Genomic DNA, 18540 nt, shown 5'->3' with positions numbered 1-18540 from the left:
CCGTCTCAAGACTGAAGACCACAACAACAACAACAACATGGTCTCCATTCTATACCGTGGGCACAACATAGAAATGAAACTGGTGAAACTATTTAAGGAAACCCTGAACAGTTGTGGAGCCAAGAGGACAATAAAAGATTATAGAAGTGTATAGGAATACGATGTCATAACAACAAATAGAAGAGAGAGACTTATAAGACCAATGGAAAGGAATACCGATAATGTAGTTTATTATGTAACAAATGATGAGTTATTTTATATCCTTCACGCAACACGTTCTTCACTAACTCATGGCGAAAGGAATAGAATGGCTTAAGAATTAAAGAAAAAATGTTGTAACATCATCAAGGAAAGTATCATGATTTATTTACGTCTTTTTATGCACTGTCAAAAGAAATCGTAATTTGAAAAAAGGGACAGTAAGCAAACCCCTCTTGCGTTCAGCCTTTAACCCTCGTGGACAGGGTGATCCGACTGATCGCAAAGCTGCAATGACTTCCGAGGTGTAATGGTTTATCAGAATCAACTAACAAATTTCATTATTTTGAAATCATTAAAAAGTAACTGCCCAGAACAAGTAGCTATTGGCTTGCGTGATATCTATACAACTTTCGGAACTCCTGTAATCTTACATCCCGGTAACGGACGAGTGTTTTTAAACTCCGTATTGGCTGAAGGAAACACTGCATGAAACGCGGAAATGGAAACGCCCGCCCGCATCTCGTGGTCGTGCGGTAGCGTTCTCGCTTCCCACGCCCGGGTTCCCGGGTTCGATTCCTGGCGGGGTCAGGGATTTTCTCTGCCTCGTGATGGCTGGGTGTTGTGTGTTGTCCTTAGGTTAGTTAGGTTTAAGTAGTTCTAAGTTCTAGGGGACTGATGACCATAGCTGTTAAGTCCCATAGTGCTCAGAGCCATTTGAACCATTTGGAAACGCCCAGTGTCCTCCAACGAGGACAGCAAGTTTTCATGTGCTGGGACACAAAATGTAATAAACTATTTTCGCCTTTATAAGTACCACACAATATCACAGTATTAAATTATCCAGCTGTCAGAAAACGACAGTGATCCTTAACTTAGATGAAGCCACAAAAATAAAAGTAGAAATAACCCTCAGGTTCTTCAAAAACACTCCACCTCTGTTAACAGTCTTCAACTGAATAACTGTGCTGTGTCAGCACAGCATGGAATTCAACTTTTACACAAGCTCAGAACAATGGGCTGTGGGGTGGTAGGACTGGGCCAACTGACACATCAGGCAGTCACCATCGACAGTTGCACTGAACATTTATTTGGCACATTTAAACAAGACAAATAACAAATAAAACCATCAACACATTTTTAAAATTACCGATTAGGTGAGAGCAAGTTACTTCAATATTTAAATATTCATAAACCACGGCACTTATGGCCTGTTACACATTTAGTTAAATGAGTTAAAAATATTTACTCACAAGGGAACCTCCCCATCGTACCCCCCTCAGATTTAGTTATAAGTTGGCACAGTGGATAGGCCTTGAAAAACTGAACACAGATCTATCGAGAAAACAGGAGGAAGTTGTGTGGAACTATGAAAAAAATAAGCAAAATATACAAGCTGAGTAGTCCATGTGCAAGATATGCAACATCAAGGGAAGTCCGAGCTCAGGAATGCCGTGGTCCCGTGGTGAGCGTGAGTAGTTGTGGAACGAGAGGTCCTGGGTTCAAGTCTTCCCTTGAGTTTACTTTTTTTATTTTCAGACAATTATTATCTGTCACCAGTGTCGTATAGAATATATCAGACGTGTTTTACTGTGGAGGAATCGGTTGACCTGTGACCTTGCGAGCAAATGTTTTCGGTTCCCATTGGAGAGGCACGTCCTTTCGTCTACTAATTGCACCGTTTTGCAGTGCGGTCGCAAAACACAGACACTAAACTTATTACAGTGAACAGAGACGTCATTGAACGAATGGACACATCATAACTTTGCGAAAATAAAGAAAATAAATTTTTCATTCGAGGGAAGATTTGAACCAAGGACCTCTCATTTCGCATCTGCTCACGCTGACCACGGGACCACGGAGCTCCTAAGCTTACGCTCTCCTTAATGTTGCCTATATCACACATGAACTACTCACTTTGTATATTTTGCTTATTTTTTTCATAGTTCCACACAACTTCTTCCTCTTTTCTCGATTGATTTGTGTTCAGTTTTTCAAGGCCTATCCACTGTACCAACTTATAACTAAGTCTGAGGGGGGTGCGATGGGGAGGTTCCCTTGTCAGAAGCTATGATCAACCCGAAGAACAATTTATTAAAATTTAACGAGGAAATGTAGTCTTTTGTTACTGCAGTGATTGGTATTACCAAAGTAATTCAGAGTACAGGCAACAACAAATCACATACCATGGTACACAACCACGTTACCTAAATGGCAGGCACCCTACAATGTAGGATATAAAATATAAAATTTCATGTGACCAAACAACCTCGTGGGATTCAACAAACTACGCCCGGAAGCGGACGCCCGCCCACTCAGCTGTTTCCAATACAGGCTCGGCATGGATCCCCAAACGGGAGCAGCAACGGTCACGAATAGGCACGAAAAATCCCAGAACTAGTGGGTATCTACAGCAGACTGACATCTGCCTTAAGTAAGTAGAAACACAATAATTCGTTACAGCGCATCATCTGTAGAATTAATCAAGCTATTAACGCACATCAGCTTAGCAGTACAAATCTATTATCTTATGTGCGTAAGGCGAACTAGATACACTGCCAGCCATCACGCACGGGCAAAGGAAGGCGAAAATACACAACAGAACAAGTAGGACGCAATCCAGGACCCCGCACCCGCTACCAAGACAAACAGCAGAAGTCCCGAAAAAACGAAATCAAATGCAAGAAATCAGCATGCAGGCTAACGGTATATCGAGACATCTAGAGTAGTACTAGAGTAGTATTCAAAGCAATGTGACTGACGCCCCAACAACGGGGATTACATGCATCGAGAATTGAAAATAGTGCATTGAGAACGGCCAGGCACTAGCCGAAATCTGGATTTGCTTAATAAAATCTAAAAAAGGACTACTTATTGCTGCACTCTATAATTTATAAGATATATTTTCCGTTTAAGAGGAATCCCATCTCTACTTCATCAAGAGTTCACTTAAAGATGTGTTCTGAATAGATGTTGAAAATCAGTCGGTATAATATACAACCCTGCCTTACACCTCCTAGAATGTCTATGTCTTCTGTATTTTCTCTGTCCAGCCTCACAGAAGCCGACTGGTTCCAATATACGTTCACAATTATACGTAGGTCTTTATCATCCAAACCATTGCTTATTAAAACGTCAACAATCTTCTGGTGTTTCATTCTGTCTAAAGCCTTCTAATAATCATAAAGCAGGCATAAATGTCGCAATTCACGTCTCTGCACCTTTGAAATAGTACCTGGATACTAAATAATGGTTCGCGCGTGCCAAATGCTTTCCGAAACCAAACTGTGTATAAGAAATTTGTTCTTCACAGATCTTGTAAATTCTTTGGTGAATGACCCTCAGAAAGATCTTTAGCAGCTGGCTCATGAGGCTGATGGTCCTGTGTTCACCACAAGTCTTAGCTCCGGGCTTTTTGGGCAATGTAATAAATTCGGATTTAAGCCATTCCCGTGGAATGTTACCAGAGTCGTAGATGTCAATGAATATTGCAGTCAACCATTTTAAATTATCCTCACAGAGCAGCTTGAGAATTTCGGCATTCACATTGTCGGGCCCAAGTGATTTACCACCTTTCATTCCATTTATCGCAGCTTTTACTTCTTCCAGCAGAATTCTAGGTCCTGTTTCGCAATGTATTTGAGGAAGTTCTGGCCGGTTGTCATAAAAGAGTTGTTCTTTGTATGTTTCCCGTGTTTCTATAAGCTCATCTTGTCCAACTATTATGTTTCCTTCATTATTCACGTGAGGCAATACTGACACTACGACTTATCTTAGAAGCTAGATTAAGGAAAGGCCAACCTCCGTTTCTAGCATTTGTAGACTTAGAGAAAGCTTTTGACAATGTTGACTGGAATACTCTCTTTCAAATTCTGAAGGTGGCAGGGGTAAAATACAGGGACCGAAAGGCTATTTACAATTTGTACAGAAACCAGATGGCAGTTATAAGAGTCGAGGGACATCAAAGGGAAGCAGTGGTTGGGAAGGGAGTGAGACAGGGTTGTAGCCTCTCCCCGATGTTGTTCAATCTGTATATTGAGCAAGCAGTAAAGGAAACAAAAGAAACATTCGGAGTAGGTATTAAAGTCCATGGAGAAGAAATAAAAACTTTGAGGTTCGCCGATGACATTGTAATTCTGTCAGAGACAGCAAAGGACTTGGAAGAGCAGTTGAACGGAATGGATAGTGTCTTGAAAGGAGGATATAAGATGAACATCAACAAAAGCAAAACAAGGATAATGGAATGTAGTCGAATTAAGTCGGGTGATGCTGAGGGAATTAGACTAGGAAATGAGACACTTAAAGTAGTAAATGAGTTTTGCTATTTGGGGAGCAAAATAACTGATGATGCTCGAAGTAGAGAGGATATAAAATGTAGACTGGCAATGGCAAGGAAAGCGTTTCTGAAGAAGAGAAATTTGTTAACATCGAGTATAGATTTAAGTGTCAGGAAGTCGTTTCTGAAAGTATTTGTATGGAGTGTAGCCATGTATGGAAGTGAAACATGGACGGTAACTAGTTTGGACAAGAAGAGAATAGAAGCTTTCGAAATGTGGTGCTACAGAAGAATGCTGAAGATTGGATGGGTAGATCATATAACTAATGAGGAGGTATTGAATAGGATTGGGGAGAAGAGAAGTTTGTGGCACTACTTGACTAGAAGAAGGGATCGGTTGGTAGGACATGTTCTGAGGCATCAAGGGATCACCAATTTAGTATTGGAGGGCAGCGTGGAGGGTAAAAATCGTAGAGGGAGACCAAGAGATGAATACACTAAGCAGATTCAGAAGGATGTAGGTTGAAGTAGGTACTGGGAGATGAAGAAGCTTGCACAGGATAGAGTAGCATGGAGAGCTGCATCAAACCAGTCTCAGGACTGAAGACCACAACAACAACAACATTATTCACCAACCACTTTCCCGTCCTTTTTCTGTAATTTCCTGTCACTTCCCTGACTTTTTTTATGGATATTGAAACTATCATGCGTCAATTGTAATTTCTCCATTTCAGTCCACTGTTCCTGTTGTGGTGTCACCGCCAGACACCACACTTGCTAGGTGGTAGCCTTTAAATCGACCGCGGTCCGTTAGTATATGTCGGACCCGCGTGTCGCCACTATCAGTGATTGCAGACCGAGCGCCGCCACACGGCAGGTCTAGAGAGACTTCCTAGCACTCGCCCCAGTTGTACAGCCGACTTTGCTAGCGATGGTTCACTGACAAATTATGCTCTCATTTGCCGAGACGATAGTTAGCATAGCCTTCAGCTACGTCATTTGCTACGACCTAGCAAGGCGCCATTACCAGTTACTATTGATGCTGTAAAACATGTACCGTCAAGAGCGATGTTCACCATTTACGGATTAAAGTTAAGTATTCCACAGCTATGTCCTTTTTTTGCTAGTCTCATTTCCTTGACCTGTTCCAGACCTCACGCCAGCCTGCGTGAGCTAAAACGCGTGCCTTTCGGCTTCCTCTCATAGTGGGTTGGCTCTCTTGCCAATCCACAACACCTGTATTTCTCTTTCCTTAGCTTCTCATATCCTATTTCTGGTCTCCTTGTTGACATTCTTGTATTAATCAGGATTGCTTTTCACTTTCCTCCTTCTGTCCATTATTTTAAGTATCTCTTCAGTCATCCATGTCTTCTTTTTGGTGACACTGAATTTCAGATGTTCTTCTTTAACTTATTCCACTATAGAGTTTATCTTTTTAATTTTATCTTCAGTGCACAAGTTACCTGACAGAGACTTAAGATCATTATTAAGATGGACTCCTGAATTTTCTCTTATGGAAGATTCTTTCAATTTGCGGATATCATACATTTTGACTTTTTTCTTTTGAAGTCGCTTCATTCTTATTTTAAAGACACCAACTAGGGGAACGTGGTCTGAGTTAATGTCGGCACCTGGATAGGTTTTCATTGAGGGACAGCTGTTTCTATATTTTTGATTTATCAAGACATAATCAGTCTGATTCCGAGTAATATTTTCGTCTGACTCTTGGGGACTTCCAGGTGTAGAGACGTCTGGGTGGTAGTGTGAAGAATGTGTCAGTTATTACGAATCTCCACTCTCCTGCAAATGCACTGAGCAGTTCGCCTCTCTCATTCCTTTCACCAAGTCCATAGTGACCTATAATGTCGCCTTCGGATCCCCTTCCTATTTTGGCATAAAAATCTCCCATAATTATTGTAAGATCTTTCTTCGGGAGTTGTTGTTGCAAGATACCTTAGATTTGTGAATAAAATTCTGCAACTTCTTCATCAGTATGGTCTGTTGTTGGAGCGTAGACCCGAATAATGTTCAGTTGTGCCGGTAGAAGACTTATTTGGAGTAACATCACTCTCTCTGGAGACCAAGAGATGATTACACTAAGCAGATTCAGAAAGATGTAGGTTGCAGTAAGTACTGGGAGATGAAGAAGCTTACACAGGATAGAGTAGCATGGAGAGCTACATCAAACCAGTCTCAGGACTGAAGACCACAACAACAACAACACTCTCTCTGAAACAGGTACACAATTAGTGACACATTCTGCGATTGCTTTCGATACTACAAATCCTGATCCAGGCTTATACTGTCCATTAGATGTTCCTGAGTAGCAAATTCTGTGTTCATTCATGTTACAAGAACCTAAACGTGCCCATCGTATTTCACTAAAGCCCATGATCTTAATGCTCATTCTTTCCATTTCTTGGATTGCATTGTTGATTTTTCCAGCCTGAGACATCGTCTTCACATTCCATGTGCCTATCTTTATATCTTTCAATGATAATCTCTTCTTAGTGACAGCGTTGCTCAAAACTGTCCCCCCCCCCCCTCTCGGAGATCCGATTGGGGGACTTGAAACTCGAGAAAATTTGGTTTTGAACACAGCCATGGTGTGTAACTAGAGAAATTCATAGGATATTTAATGTGGCGGATTCTCGTTCCCTTCCACATTCTGGAGCCGTTGACCAATCTGGTTCTTCCGCCTTCAGGGACGATTTCTCATTCCATGAACAACAGAGTGCCCAATCCTTTACCCGATTGTCCGCCCTCCAAGGAGGCCGTTGGCACTTGGTAGAAGAGGACCACTTATACCGGTGGTCACTCGGTTTTGGAGGCAGTTTAACAACATGCCCGGGACAGACTTACATAAATACCTGGCCAATATCGTTGTTGCATAGACGTATGGAGGAATAATGGGTCATGTAACGCGTCCTCTTATATTATTATGTTTTGCTAGTGTTACTGTTAGAAAAATCTTTATTCAGTCGGTCGTCGAAATTCTGAAATAAAAGTTATTGTGGATGTCGCGTAAAAAATACTTCTCGTGAAGCGCTGTTGCGACACAGGCAAAGACCAATTGTGGAAACTAAGCCACTGAATATTACAAATAATGTTATTAAAGAATACGGCCGACTGACTACATCAAATAAGAGGGCACGTACATTCGCAAATGAGTGGTACAAAAAAACGGTAATACTGTGAAGGAAATGGGTCTTAAATATAGTTACGCTTCTACACACTCAAATGTATGCGAACATACGAACGGGATAGAGGCACGTACATTTTGAGTGCAATCATTACCCGTGGCCTGGATAAAAAGAATTACATCTTAGAACGTAAATGCGTGGACTTCGAAATTAAGTGAAAAGAAAGACTGCAGGTTCTGAATGTCGCGGCAAATATATTGAAATTGATGGTAGCGGCCACGAAAGGAAAAAGGTGAACACATTCACGTACCTCTATTGATAAGCAACATCGCCGTGAAGATCGTCGCCTGCATCTAAATTCTCTACATAAAATTAAAATAATAGTAATAATTCTCCAGAATTTTAGGAGCTGGGACCCATGGTATCACAAAAGACGAAATCGCTCTGCTTCAAAATCACTTTCATTATTTAACCCAATTTTATCAGTAAGAAATGGCACAACTCGTCTTAGCACTAGGACAGGGAAACAGCGAAAGGTAACTTATTCTAAAACTTATAAACGAAGAGCGTAAAGCTTCTTTTGTTCAGCAAATGCTTTACGCATTAATATCTGGTAGTTGAACCATAGAGTAAATATCTCTGGAGTGAGCACTCACATGCGCAGAACAGATTTTGTGTTGTCAACATACATTGCCGGCCTGGTCACGTGATCTCGGGACGTCGTGTGTTTGTTCGTATAGCGCCCTGTATATTTAGAATGTCACTACATCCCTAGTACAGACGGATTCTTTTCGTACGTGTTGTGGATTATTTATATATGTTGCGAAGACGTTTTAACAGTATCCATTTGATACCGGGAATAAACCAGCTACGTAACTTTTAAGGGAAGTGATATTACATTCAGCTTCTTTGCGATAGGTGTCATAGTTCAGATACACTCGATTTTTGGTAGTTTTTGGTATGATACCGCACTTTATAGTATTACAGAGCCTGAAGTACATTTTGCAGTGATAGTCCTGCAAAACGACTTGACAGTACGTTAGTACTTTCGCAAGTGTCCTAAAAACACCGAATTTACCACACATTAGCGATTATATCCCTGCTAATTCGTCCTTTTTTTCTTGTATTCCTGCGTATTTATTTTCTCGTTTTTGCGACCTAAAGCACAATTTTTCTTACTGGTGGCACTTTGAGGTATTTATTTAACGCATTTTAAGTACTTGCTCCCAGTTCATTAAATAAATAGTAGACGGAGTAATCTATATACATAATTGACAAGTCACTGATAAATGCATGGAGGATAGTGTTTACTGAAACAACTAACCTTTCCCTTTCCTGTACCACTAGCAAATTTACGAGAGGAAGCGATGGTTTGTAAGCTTTTGTATGAGCCGTAATATCTATTATATAGTCATAAAATCGTAGAAAAATAGGTCTACAGAATCAAGTCTTAATTATAATGCGTCTCGAAATTTTTAAACGTATACAGTGTGTCTTACTAAAATGAAAACTATAATTAGAGCTATATGGAATGTACCCATGAAAAGTTACTATCCCTCCTTTCACATATTTTTCTTTCCATCCGTAGCAACAACGTAATTCACCATCGCTATTACACTATCAACAAACGGTGAAACACAACAAAAACTCTTGGTATTATAAACTTCAAACGCTGCAGAAAGCACACAGGCACAGCGAAGTCCCGAGATCACGTGATAATCCTGGTTTAATGTTGACAACATGCGCAGAACGCAATGCTCACTCCAGAGATATTTACTCTATGAGTGGAACTAATGTCTATATAGTCATAAATTTTTTTTGATATAATTCCTTTACATACATGACGTTACTGTCCGAAAAATAACGTTATTTCCTGCTATTATTTATTGTATTCCTCCACTGAGAGTCAACCTGTTCTGTAGGGATTTTGATATGGTTTTCACTAATGGATAGGCCGTTTTACAAGAAACGTTTATGTATATAATTTATAAATATTTTGTGCAATTTGGATGAACTGTGACGAAAATTAAGTCCAACTTTGGTGAGAAACCGGTGCCTTTGCCATCTAGCGGTGAACGGCGCAACTCCTTAAAATCGAAGAAGATGGCGCTGTGATCTGTACCAGCGCTGCGTGGTAGTGGGTGCTTCATTTCGATGTTGCATTGCGGAGGGTGCTTCATACCAGTGTTGGGTTGCGAAGGATGATTTGTACCAATTATGGGCGGCAGAGGATGGTTCATACCAATGTTGGGTGGCAGACGGTGCATCCTATCGAAGTTAAGTGGCAGAGAAAGCTTTTTATCAGTGTTACGTGCAGATTATGGGTACGTAGCAATGATACGTTGCAGAAGAGGCTTAGTACCAATGTTGCGTGGCGGAGGGTGCTTTTCTTAGGAATCGTAGGTGGTAGAAGTTGCCTCGTATGGTGGTTTTCCGGCAAAGGTGCTCCATATCAATGTAGTGCGGCAGGTGGTGTTGTTTACTGATGTATGGTAGAGAGTGCTTGGTACCATATGACGTGGGGGTGTTCCATACCATTTGACTGTGGCATAGGGCAGGTTGCTTCAATTTTGCGTGGCTGAAGGGGCATCGTACTGATATTAAGTTGTTAAAGGGTGTGTCACACCAATGTTTTGCAGACGACATTGCATGACCAAAAAAACAAAAAAATTGTTCAAATGGCTCTGAGCACTATGGGACGTAACTTCTGAGGTCATCAGTCCTCTAGAACATAGCTTAAACCTAACTAACCTAAGGACATCACACACATCCATGCCCGAGGCAGGATTCGAACCTGCGACCGTAGCGGTCTCGCGATTCCAGACTGTAGTGCCTAGAACCGCTCGGTCACTCCGGCCGGCGGCATTGCATGACAGAAGTTGCTTCATGCCAATGTTATGTGTCAGAGTGTGTATCCTAATGAAGTTACGTAGTAGAGAGTGCTTCATACTAACGTTTTGTTGCACAGGGGTCATTCTACGGATTTTGATGGCGGAGGGTGCTTCATACCAAAGTCGCATGGCAAAGGGTGCTCGTACCGATGTTGGGTGGCAGAGAATGCTTCGTATGCATGTTGAATGGCAGAAGGTGCTTCGTTCCATGTTACAAGGTGGAGGGTGCTCCATACTGAGTGTGCATAGGGTGATTTTACCACTTAGGTAGCACAGGGTGTTTAGCACTCATGTGGGACTGTAGAGGGCGTTTCATACCAAAGTTTCGTTCAGATGCTGCATCCTACCAATATTGCGGAGCAGAGGGTGCTTTGTACAAGTGTTAGCAGTGTTGTATGGCAGCGGATGCTGTGCACCAATGTTGGATGGCAGGGGCTGCTCCGTACCAACGTTTCGTTGCAGATGGTGCATCCTACCAACGATGCGAGGCAGAGGAGGATGCTTCACACTGATGTTGCATTGTGGATGGAATTCCATTAGGAATGTGGAATGCGCTCAAAGAGTGTGATGTGACTTTCAAAATGATGGAGCTCAGCAATCAATCATCCTTTTCTTTTAAGCTTTATTAAAGCAAATCTAGATTTCGACAGTGCCTAGCCATTTTCAGTGAAATATTGAATTGTTTCAATACATGCCCTAGTATGTCAGTTCTTTGTTGTTCGGGCTTCTGTCACAGATCATTGATGGTTACTCAAGTAGTCTTGAATGAACTGTGGTAGAAGCCCAAACAGGCGACTGACATAGGAGGGCATATATTGAAATCATGAAATAATGCATTGATAATGGCTAGGCACTAGCCGAAATCTAGATTTGCTTTAATAACGCCTGAAAGGAAAGGGCGACTGATTACTGTTCTCCATCATTCTGAAACTTCCTAGTGATGTTACGTTGTAAATTGTGAATTTAACCGATGTTACGTAGAAGAGAGTGCTTAGTAACAATGCGTCACTGAAAAATGCACGAATAAGTCACTAGCTTACGTCGGACTGGCACTGGAGTTGGTCGCCTAGCAAGTGGCTACAGCTCACGCTGAATTCCATTGTAGTCGGGTGGACAGTGTGGTATTGGCGCCCCGGCTGGGTGGCTGGCAAGTAGCTGCAGCTTGCGCAGAACTGGCGTTGCAGTTGTATGGGTGAAGCAGAGTGGCAGCTCGAAACTTCCATCATTAGCACCTAATGTCGCTTCAGAGACACTTAAATATGTAACAGGTAACATTCGCGGCTCCTGAGATCTTCTCTGCCGTGCTTAAAGCGTTTAATTTATACAAAAGCAATGATATTCAGGTACCTAACGTTGTTCTCCGTGTTTGTATCATAAATCTGTGCAATGGCTCTTCAACAAAATTACCAATGTACCAGACAAGTCGTCAGGCCATAAATACTTAGTGTCACCCATGTGAAGCCGGGATGAGTCGCTAATACACACACACACACACACACACACACACACACACACACACATATATATATATATATATATATATATATATATATATATATTGTGTGAGTGTTTCCACACATAATGGCTTTTGCAGAACACAGTTGCAGATGGGCCCACTGTGGAACGATTTTATTTAAATTAAATCTGGCAAAATCTTATTTATATTAATATTTTCACCAGGGCGTTAGGTGGAGCAGATAATCCATTTGTTCAGAAATGAACCGATTTTGCTTGTAGGCTTGTGTAGATATAGTACATACCGGTAGGAAGACGCTACATTCAGTCATCCGGCTTTACTCTAATACATACACGACTGACTTAGCACAAGTTAATGTAGACTTACCCATAAGGCAGCGATGTGTACTTACTTTAATTGGTCATGATAAATTGGCCCTGGTCAACAAGAGTTCATGATTAAATCCACATATGCATGTTGTACATAAAGTGAGCTCAGGTTTGAGTGTGCACATTTATCTGGCGTTCGACCTATCGCCTTATGCTTGAATAAAAGAAAGGTGAGGAGAGAATGGAACTACGAACAGCAGGGAGCTGAAAAGACATCGGGCTATGGCCGAGTTATATCTGTACTTTCTGTCCATGATAGTCCATTTAAAGAATATCATGGTTCTTATAGGAACCCCATCTAAAAATGAATATAACAAACTTAATTCAAGCACATGTCGCCTGTAGCTGATGGCTCGCCTTAATAGAACACACAGGTGGTCACGGACCTATTTCGACTGAAACGCGAAATGAAGATTCAAAGACATAAAACAACTGTAATCCATGTAAAAATACAAACGAAATGGTTACCAAGGTGGGGAAGACTTGTTCCATCAAAGGGCTTTCGAGCAAGATCGTTGTTGGTGGATATCTCATTACGATGTTACGTTATGATCACAAGGACAATGAGCTGGATGTGCTAACAAACTCAGCGACTTTCCAAAGTATTTATAACGACACTGTAGTAATAGGAAAAAGCCTCTAAAAACAAGAACAACGAATATCACAGCCTCATACATGTGAAAAGAGCAATTAAACCTCCCTCGTTCCAAATGGGCAACTAATTCGAAACATCTGAAGGGAATACGGCACGCCAAAGGTCTTGGAACCTAGTCTATGACACAAGGTGCGGCGGCGTGGTTCGTTTCTGGTATTATACCAGCACCTACCTGTGAACTCGTCGCAGCAGATCGCCGGTAGGAAAGCCGAGCAGAACCTACCGTACTGTGACTCGCACCAGGCTGCACACAATGTAACTATTCTAAAAATCGGGAAAAGGTCTTTATTTTGAATGAAATGTGGAAATATTGGCAAAACTTCGGTATATTCTGAAGTTTAGAATTACAAGTTCACTGCCAAGCACGTGCTAATTGTAACACAATCATGCACAAACCCTTTCATTCACGTTAGCAAGTTTATGGTAACGTATTTCCCGAAATCTGAAAAGCTACTAATCACGTATTTTTCTTAAATGAAAATGCTCACCAAACTATTAAGTTTATCGGTGTCAAATGCAATCAAGTTTTTGGTCACCGATCTGCTCAATATGCCATGCCGAATTACTGTCTTTTCTCATTCACAAAATTACTTAAAATCCGTACTTTCTAAAAAAAGCCCACCGGAATAAATATGCCTTCACTTTAAAGCACATTTGAAGCGTGTAGCACAACTAAAACCGGCTCCCAGGTTGATGCCATATTTCTCGACTTTCAAAAGGCGTTCGAATCAAAGTTTTCTAACAGACAGGGACCAGTATGTCGTCCTGAACGGGGTAACTTCAACAGAGAGTTCAACAGTTACTCTTGAACTTCATGTGTGCCCCAGGGCAGTGTAATAGGTCCTCTGCTTTTTACGATTTACATAAACGATCTGGTTGATGGTATTCACAGCGGCCTTAGACTGTTTGCCGATGATGCTGTACTCTACAGGAAAGTAGTATCACACGAAAGTTGTGAACAAATCAATGAGGATATGCAGAAAATAAATGCGTGGTGTAATGACTGGCAGTTATCTCTCAATATTAGTAAGTGTAACCTACTGCGTATAACAAGGCGAAAATCCCCATTTATGTTTGAGTACAAAATAAATGATCAGTCTTTGGAAGCGGTAACATCAGTCAAGTATCTGGGTGTGACTATTCGAAATGATCTCAAATGGAACGGGTAAGGCGAACTCTAGATTGCGGTTTATTGGTAGAACCCTGAAGCGATGCAGTCCTTCAACAAAAGAAATAGCTTACAATACGTTAGTTCGTCCAGTCTTAGAGTATTGTTCGTCTGTATGGGACCCTTACCAGTTGGGTCTGATTCAAGAAATTGAGAAGGTCCAAAGAAGAGCGGCAAGATTCATGACTGGTACATTTAGCCATCGCGAGAGCGTTACAAAGCTCATAGAAAGTTCGAAGTGGGACACACTTGCAGATAGACGACACGCTAAACAGAAGGGGCTGCTCACTAAATTCCGAAATCCAAACTTCACCGAGGATGTAGAGCATATGTTATTACCACCAACTTTCAAATCGCGTAATGATCATCATTCAAAGATAAGGGAAATTAGAGCTCGTACTGAGGCGTTCAGACAGTCGTTTTTCCCTCGTGCGATCCGCGAGTGGAACAGAGGAGGGGGGGGGGGATATGTCTTTGGCGCGAATTGTGCCCTCCGCCACACACCGATTGGTGGCTAGCGGAGTATATATGTAGATGTATATGTAAAACTGGCAAACTATAACTTCCTTCGGAGCTCATACTACACACGACCGTACCTTTGAAAAGCTGGTCTCCGACTCCTTTAGATTGCAGAAAGTATTCTCTATCTCGAAGAGAAAAGACGGGCGAAGAATACTCCGTTCTGATTGTTGAGCTTTCCTTAAGGCCAATAGAAAAATATTATTCTCCCGTATTAGTCCGCGCTTTTCATGACTAACCAATCAACAAATAACACACTTCCGAATTGTACTTTTTCCGAAGAAAATATTTAACATTCTGATCTATACGTTATTAACTATTTTCATTTGCACTCGAATTAGCTTTCCTTTTACCATAATCTTACTTAACATATTATGATACAAAATTCCCCGTCGTCTGCATTCACACTGTCCTAACAAATTCTCACGCCAGTTCGTACAGCGTTTTTCAGTATAACAGTGATCTACATATTTACTTTAGACCACATTCACGCATCATTCACACTACTAGAAACATATACAAAACTGTACAAACATAAATAAAAAAGACCTTCAAGAAATAAACAGAAAAATTCACAAAAACATTCTCTTGACCTGTTTCTTGAATGTCTGTCCGCTACTCTACTCTGGTGGATGAAAATTAGAACTACGTACGCGACTGAACCCGCTTCAAACCATCAGTCAGTGTGCACACGTGAGGCATTTTCCCGACTCACAGGCTACAGATAGGAGCGATATAAAGGCGCCCCCCCTCAAAGGGAATCAGTTGCAATACAGAATCTCCACTGACTACAGAAGGATAATGGAAGATTTGCGTGAAGAGATACGTTCTTCGAGCAGCCGCTCAGGTTTATGACCATCTGGGTTTATTCAGACCCATTGGGATTGTTACTAACTCACCTTCCAGGACACGTGGCCGACAGTCTTGCATGGGAGGAAGTTTTGCCCACAGATCTTGCTCGTAGTTGGTACTCTTTCGTCTCAAAGTTGCGTCACTTGTCGTCATTGCACATTCCCAGATCGATAGATGTGCCAGACATGAATGATTCTGCAGAAGTGCATGTGTTGTGCAGTGCATCGGAAGGAGGGTATGGTGCTGTTCTATCTGTATGGACAACTGCTGAAATCCCATTTGCAGTGCCTGTGTTAGTCTGATGACGATGCAGTGCAGCGACCACAGCCATTACGAAACATATCAGATGAATTCGCAATTGTCAATTCAATATATATATATATATATATATATATATATATATATATATATATCGATTGTACAGCACGTATTGTTTGCAGCGAAAATGGCTTTGCACTTTGCACCAGTCAAAAATGTAACCTTACAACCTTACCTAGGTTGGATTTGCTTACCGAATTGGTTGGCTCACGACTCCTTCGTTACTTTTGCCAGAATACAGGATTTTAAGGCAAGAAGGCTACCTTGTGGGCGATTCAACACTCACCTTGGATTGGATACGAAATGATCCAAACAAATGGAAAACCTCCAATTGTAACTGGGTGACAGAAATACACCCAATCAATGGAGGCAGTTTCCTGGTGGTCCAAATCCTGCACATCATCTCGCACCGGGACTGGGGGGAGATCTTCTCATAACACATGAGATCGGTTGGTGTGGTCCACCACGGCTTTCAGAAGGCTGGCATCCATGGCCACTGGACATCCCAGCTCCACCTAAATTAATTCCAGAAGCCAAAATTGGGACAAATGTCACTCTAGTCATCGTCACCGAAACCCTGTTCAACACTGCAAAATTTAGTTCATACAGGCGTATATTTCACATAACTGCTCTTGTATTTCGATTTATTGGCTACTGGACAAGTACTATTTTCTTTGGACAACTACTTTGTACAAAACGTAAATGCCTGCCAGCACTGTAATAGAATAGAATGGAATCATAGACTAGACTGCCTTTAGTATTACTTTATTATTTCTTGTAATGTATTTGATATTCTAGTGCAATTGTTCTTGCAATAACCTAATTAAGGTATGTTCACCTCCCTTAAATGCATTTAGGTGAGTATTAGTGATTTTCATTGATTAAAATTTCTAACTCTGGAGTACACTTTGGAAAATACTGCCTCTCTTTCACTCCCAAGATGGTGAATCTCGCACTAAGAAGTCTCTCATTCAGTTGGTGTGCTTCATAAAAGGCTCCTTAACTCCAGTCACTCTACAAAACTCTGACTACATGATTGTTGCTTGCTAAACTGCCAACTAACTAATGTTCAGCTGGATATATATATATATATATATATATATATATATATATATATATATATATATACTGTTTTACAGCCCGTGAGATGTTGGTTGCTCTGCATGACAGGTATGTTCGTGAGTACTATCAGCCTGCCTTATCTACCTGCTGTGCAGGGCAGCTTACATAACAGAGGTAAGAAATGGTTTTCCACCCCACCACTTCCCCCACATGGGCAGAGAGAGGGGTGGGAAGATATTGTCAGAGGAGGTGGTGGAAACTGACGTTGGGAGGTTGAGGAGGAGACGTGGGGACAGATAAAATAGAGGGGATAAGTGGACAGTTCGAGGAGGGAGGATGACGTGGACAGAGAGATGGGGAAGGAAGAGATGAACACTGAGAAATGGGGGAGGAGGAGATGTGTGCACAATATGAAAATACCTGTTAAAACGATTGGATCTTGACCTTGACTTGGCTTTTAGTCCAGTGAAATGGAGTATTTATCATATCTCTTCTCATTTTGTCTTGTCCTTGTTTTAGTTTGTTCATTCTATACCAACATATCATTACCCTCACAGCCGTGATTACAGACCAAATGGCAACTGATCGGAATCGTTTGTGTACTGTACACCTAAAAATCTCTTTATCTGTCCCTCCCCCTTCCCTCCCTCCCCTACCAAACTCCGCCAACCACTGAATATGCAGTTGTATAGGTTACTAAGCTAAAGACAATGTTGCAAATTATATTTCTGTTGCTGTGATTCTACCGTAGACTACTTCATACATAAGTCTTCTGCCTTTTATGGAGAATTCTGTGACAAAATACAGAACTAAACCTAGATATTGCAGCAATATTTTGCTAAATTTAAAGTCTGATGTGTTACTCCCCTCAAGACAAGTGCATTGGAGCTCTTACTCTGCAAAACCCATTGAAAACAGGAAACATGAATTGCACTATAAAGAGGTATAATTCCACTTTTCATAATCTATTACTTTAAATTCTTTCAAAATGTTGTGTAGAAGTTTCATGACTTTCTAACATGAAAATGAACGTTAGTCTTGTCAGTGGCAGAATTGTAAGGAAGAAAGCTTCCACTAAATTATTCCGCTTTTATTGTATGCCCCTCCCCTCCCCTCCGCCTTTGACATCCTCTAATCTCCATAGCACAAGTGTTGTAGGCTCCTACCACTGATTCCTACATGAGTTACCGAGTGGCTGTGAGCGGTGCTACCCGCCATCAGGAGCTTCATCACCTCAGCTGGTCTCCGAGCCTCTGTACAGCCAAGAAATAAACTAATCTTCTTGCCCACTGTCAACATGTGCAACCCCTTTCCAAATACACTATGAAGTTACTGTTCCTAATAATTACTTTGAACGTCAGTGAATATTCCCCGTGCCGCAGTCTTCCAGTGCCCCATGAGAGTAATCCGTCTGCCTACGGAATTGTGTGTGGAACTACCAATCTCTTTGGCCACCTCTTCCACGGAGGGGAGAAGACTGCACGGCCCATTATATGTTTGTAGGGATTTCTAGGAGTGATTTAGTGTTAATTTGTTGGAAAACGAAATTTTTATTTCTCATTCAGAACTACAGTGCATCTATGGTACTATTCCCATGTTACACGTGCCAGAAG

This window comes from Schistocerca piceifrons, chromosome 1, assembly GCF_021461385.2.
Source record: "Schistocerca piceifrons isolate TAMUIC-IGC-003096 chromosome 1, iqSchPice1.1, whole genome shotgun sequence".
Classification (NCBI taxonomy): Eukaryota; Metazoa; Arthropoda; class Insecta; order Orthoptera; family Acrididae; genus Schistocerca; species Schistocerca piceifrons.
This window is presented reverse-complemented; position numbering follows the sequence as displayed.